Here is a 5907-nt window from a genome sequence, read left to right as displayed (position 1 = left end):
GTCACTTTGGTTTATGTTCCCAGGAAGTTTCTCATCTGCATCTGAGACTATCTCAGCCTAGACTTCATTTTCTATGTCACTATCAGCATTTTGGTGAAAGCCATTCAACAAGTCTCAATGAAGTTCCAAACTCTCTCACATTTCCTGTCTTCTTCTGAGCCCTTCAAACTGTTCCAACCACTACCTGTTACTGAGTTCCAAAGTCACTTCCACATTTTTGGGTATCTTTATAGCAGCACCCCACTCTCTGCAGTACCAATTTACTGCATTAGTCCATTCTCACATTGCTATAAAGAAATACCCGAGACTGGGTAAATAAATGAAGGAGGTTAAATTGACTCATGATTCCACATGGCTGGGGAGGAACCTTACAATCATGGTGGAAGGCAAAGGAGTAGCAGGTACCTTCTTCACAGGGCAGCAGGACAGGGTGAGTGCAAGCAGGGGAAATGCCAAATGCTTACAAAACCTTTGGATCTCGTGAGAGACTCACTCATTATCATGAGAACAGCGTGGGCGAACCACCCCCATGATCCAATTACCTCCACCTGGTCCCCTATACTTCACCCTGTTGACATGTGAGGATTATGGGGATTACGATTCTAGGTAAGGTTTGGGTGGGGACACAGAACCAAACCATATCAAGTGATCAAATGGTGTCAGCCAAAGCATTTCGTAGTGTAGTGGCATCAACATCTGTCTTAATTCACATGTGCCAGTAGCATAAAGTGTTTTGTAGTGTGGTGGCGTCAGGTTGTTTTTTTTTTGGCAGAGTCTCTCTCTGTTGCTTAGGCTGGAGTGTAATGGAATGATCTTGGCTCACTGCAACCTCCATCCCCCATGTTCAAGCAATTCTCCTGCCCTTCCAAGTAGCTGTGATTATAGGCACAGACCACCACACCTGGCTATTTTTGTATTTTTAGTAGAGATGGGGTTTTGTCATGTTGGTCGGGCTGGTCTTGAACTCCTGACTTCAGGTGATCTGCCCACCTCGGCCTCCCAAAGTGCTGGGATTACAGGCATGAGCCACTGTGCCTAGCTTAATTTACATGTGGCTGCAGCAGCAAGCCAGCACGGTGGGGTGCACATTTGTTGGCTGCAGCAGGGTGTGGGCATTCACCACAGTGACAGAGGCAGCATGGCTTGGGGAGGGTGAAGGACCCCTGATGCTTACTGTGCACATGGTCCCACTGGTGGCCGTGTTGGTAGGGAGACAGGGCACTGGTAGGTGCAGGTCTGTTTGTGCTGTGAGTCACAAGCAGGGGCGGTTGCTCAGCATAGGGGAGGGTCTGCTGTTCTCTGTGCCTAGTTTCACTCCTGTGGCCGTGTTTGTGCGGGGGAAGGGTGCTGGAGGGTGCAGTGTTGTATGGCTCTGTGCCCACCAAGGTTCCAACTGCAATGCCCGTCTTGTGAGAGGAGGGGGTACAAAGTGCACTTCCCCACTGAAGCAGTGGCAAAGCAGGGCGCATGCACAGGCACACTTGCGAGGCTAAGAAGGCAAAACCTGCGTGTGCAGACATGTGCCTGCAAAGTGATGCAGGTGGGAGGTGGGGGGTTGCTGAGTATCTGAGGGATGCTGCAGTGTGGAGAGGGAGCAGGCCGCCTGGTGCATGACCATGGCGGCTGCCTCGCTGGGGCTTTCTGCGGGTTAGGCACAGTTTGCCAGTGCAGGAGCTATGATGTGGGACCCAGGGCACCTGAGGTTCCCCAGCAGACGAAGGAGTGCTCAGGTCAGACCAGTTCTGTTTGGTGGGCAAGACCACCCTGTTATAGTTCCCCTAGGGCTAAAATCTCCCGTAGGAACGAGTCGAGCCTAGGGGGATGGGCGTCCTTGGCTGTGTTCTGTTACAGATGCTTCCGTACCAATCCCTTTGGCCTACACATCAGCTGTTGTGCTGGCCCCTACCACTTCTCTAAGCAGCTCTTTCTGCCAACTTGAGTGTCCATGGTGGTTGGGGTCTCCTCTGTCAGAATTCCTGAGGCCCGTGGTGAAAGCGGGTTGCTCCTTGCCAGTTCAACTCACCCATTCCCCCAGAGTTGTTGGGGTCTGGGAGTGAGTCCCAGTGCATGGCAATCCCATGCAGGGTTCTCAGCTTCCTCCCACTTCAGCCCAGCTTCTGTGTCTTTCTTCTGTCCACTCTCAGTACCTTCCCCCTGAAGATCTGTTAGGAGTGTGCCGGTCATCTCAGTCCCGCAGTGAAGGCTGTTCCACCTGGCTGTGTCTAGTATCTCTTGCCCAGCGAAGTCTTCATGCACAGTCTTTAAAAATTTGTTGATGTAGTTGAATTTATTTTGCATTATAATTAGGAAAGTTTTTCCCTCATCACTTGTGTTTCTTCTAGTACTTTTATCATTTCTCTTTTTTTAAAATTTTCTACATTTGAATCTCTGATCTTTTTAGAAGTATATTACTGTATAGATAGGCTAAAATTTGGATCAAATTTTAGACTTCCATTTTGTTGTATCTGCATATTGCCAATATCATCACACTGTTTTAACTATTATGATGTTTTTAGAATGTATACGTCAATAGCTTTCTTTTTTCCTGAAATATGAATAATTATGAATTATTATTTTTCTCGCTCATGTGTATCTGATTAATCTTGATTATTATTCTTGCTCATGTAGTCTGTAGTTAATGGAATAATGGCCCAGCCTCTCAGTCCTCTGTCAGGATGATTCTAGGGCATCTTCCACTTCCTAGATAGTTCTGAACAGGCTTACATCCCAGTTGCCTACACTATTATTGTTCTCATTAACACCTGAATTATTGGCTGCTTTTCTCCCTTTTTGGTCCTACTTCCTCACTGTGCCTCCTACAGTTGCCTTCCAAATAAAGTACAAGTCTTTCCCTAGAGGTCTGCTTTTGGGAAATCCAAACTAAGAAAGAGTCATTTTTGGATTTTGACCTAGATGTAAAAGATATCAAACATTGTTACCCAAGTATGTTATATATTTGTGTGTGGTGGTAGAGAAAGAGAGGAGAAAGTAATGTCCTGTCCTAATTTAGCTGTTCAGATGTAAGGTTTTAGCTTCTTTTCCTGATTATTGCCCCATGGCCCGTATCTGTTCTTTATATTCTTTAGACTTGAAACAGTTCTGGAATGCTCTTGAGAAGAATGGATGTCATCTCCCAAGATTTGGGTTGAAGCGCCCTCTTATCTATTTTCTCCATTAATTCGATCTTATCTGTTTTATAGTTTCCAGGATTTTCTCAAGCTTTTCATATACTGCTGGCTTCCTCTCTTTCTTTCTTCAGTGTCTGGATGTATATGTATATATCTATATTGTTGAAGCAAAATTTATTTGACATATTTACTGAAGAAAATTTAAAAATACATTACTCATTAATGAAGGAGTCAGTAATTAGATCATTTGAGACAAATACAAAATAACCAGGAAGAAAATTAGCTTAGATACATCAAGTTTCTAAGTAGGCACAGACTGCTATTTCACTTCATATGGCCATAAAAATATCCCATGCTTATTAATGCTATGGAGGACTAAATTTGTGGAATGGATGAATTAGAGCTATTTTCTACTTGCCAGATGTCAGTCAGTAATTGGAAATAAAAAGTAACATATCTGAGAAGAAAATAAAATGTGAATGAATCTCTGACTAATAATTCAATATACTTAGCAACAGTTTTGGTCTTTTAAATCGTCTGACAAAAGGCCAATTAGAACAGAGGCAACAATGAGAGGTCAGCACAATTAGGACTATTCACCACCCGCAAGCAAAGATGCTGACCATACAGTTGCATAATTCTGTTTGGAAACAAAATCTATCTCTCAATCTCCCTGTTATCTCTCTCCCTCCATTTCTTTGGTTTAGTGAGTTTGTTCACCCTGCCATTTTCTACACATAACATATAAAATTTTATATTCTACTGTTTTACCAAAAGTCATTTAGTAAATATTTCCTCTGATATTACATATTTTTAATATTCATTAGTTTTAAAGACAAATAGTAATCCATACAGTGACTATATCATTGTTTATGTATTCACCTGCAAAGGTGTTTTTTGCACTTTGAAATTAATAAGTGACCTGTGAAGTGATATTTTGAAAGTATAAATATGCTATTCTTCAATAATTGTTCACCTATGACTTTATCATGCATTCATGAAACTGGCCTAAATCAGCTATTACTATGGGGGTTACAAACGTTTATGCTTTGTTTCTAACTACATTTATTAGTTGGTGTTCTTCTGTGGAGAAGAGCTTTCCTTTCCCCATTTTTATTTTAATTTCGTATTGGTATAGGTTCATGAATTTAAAAAAATTAATGTGTTATAATATATTCCAGTAATTATTTATTTTAATTATCAACTTCTCATAAGCTTCCATTGCTTTTAAAAAACTCCTTTTACTTTAAAAGCCAGGCGCGGTGGCTCATGGCTGTAATCCCAGCACTTTGGGAGGCCAAGGTGGGTGGATCACAAGGTCAGGAGATCAAGACCATCCTGGCTAACGTGGTCAAACCCCGTCTGTACTAAAAATACAAAAAATAGCCTGGCGTGGTGGTGCACACCTGTAATCCCAGCTACTCAGGAGGCTGAAGTAGGAGAATCGCTTGGACCTGGGAGGCAGAGGTTGCAGTGAGCCGCAATCACACCACTGCACTCCAGCCTGGGTGACAGAGTGAGACTCTGTCTCAAAAAAAAAAAAAGTAAAAAAAAAAATGTATATTTAAGGCATGCAACATGATGTTTCGAATATATATACATAGTGACTTGAATACTACAGCCAAGCTAATCAACATATCCATCTTTTGACATACTTTATTTATTTATTTATTTTTGAGATAGAGTCTTGCTCTGTCCTCCAGGCTGGAGTGCAGTGTGCGATCTCGGCTCACTGCAACCTCTGCCTCCCATGTTGAAGTGATTCTTGTGCCTCAGCCACCTGAGTGGCTGGGATTACAGGTGCATGCCACCACTCCCAGCTAATTTTTGTAGAGACAGGGTTTTGCTATGTTGGTCCAGGTTGGTCTTGAACTCCTGGCCTCAAGAGCTCCACCTGCCTTGGCTTCCCAAAGAGCTGGCATTACAGGTGTGAGCCACCATGCACAGTAAGTTACCTATTTTTTTTTTTCTTTTAAGACAGTGTGAATTCTTAAGACCTAGTCTCTTAGCAAATTCTAAGCATACAATACAGTATTATTAGCTGTAGTCTGTGTGCTGCATTTGAACTTACTCATTCTATGTAACTGAAACTTTGCACCCTTTGACAAGCATCTCCCCATTTCCTCCACCTCCTGCCCTTGATAACCACCATTTTATGCCGTTTCTTGAGTTTTTTAGATTCCACATATAAGTAGGATTATGCAGTGCTTTTCTTTCTGTGTCTGATTTATTTCACTTAACATGATGTTCTCCACGTTCATCCACATTTTCTCATATGGCAGAATTTCCTTCTTTTTAAAGATTAAATAGTATTCCATTTTGTGTGTGTGTATGTGTGTGTGAGAGATTTATTTATTTATTTATTTATTTATACATATGCTGACAGGCTGTTTTCATATTTTGGCTATTGTGAATAATGTGGTAATAAACATGGGAGTGCAGGTATATCTTCTTAATTTTTTATTTTTAATTTTTGTGAGTACATAGTAGTTGTATATATTTATATCTTTGAGATACTGATTTCACTTCCTTTGGATATATATGCATAAGATAGATTGCTGGATTATATCTATTCTGGTCCTTTGTTCCTTTAACATTTGCAGTATTTTAAGTTTTTTTTTGGTTGTCTATTTGCTTAGGTATTGTGTACACTTAGCCTGTGGACTTTTGTTCCAACTCAGTAGATTTTTTCCAGTGAAACACAAAGGTAATTTTTTTCTGGTTAATAATTAGCAAGAAATTCTGCAGAGTGATAAAAAAATCAAATACTCAGTATTTC

The sequence above is a fragment of the Macaca mulatta genome, chromosome 5 (genome assembly GCF_049350105.2).
Source record: "Macaca mulatta isolate MMU2019108-1 chromosome 5, T2T-MMU8v2.0, whole genome shotgun sequence".
Taxonomy (NCBI): Eukaryota; Metazoa; Chordata; class Mammalia; order Primates; family Cercopithecidae; genus Macaca; species Macaca mulatta.
Note: the sequence above shows the minus strand (reverse complement) of the source record.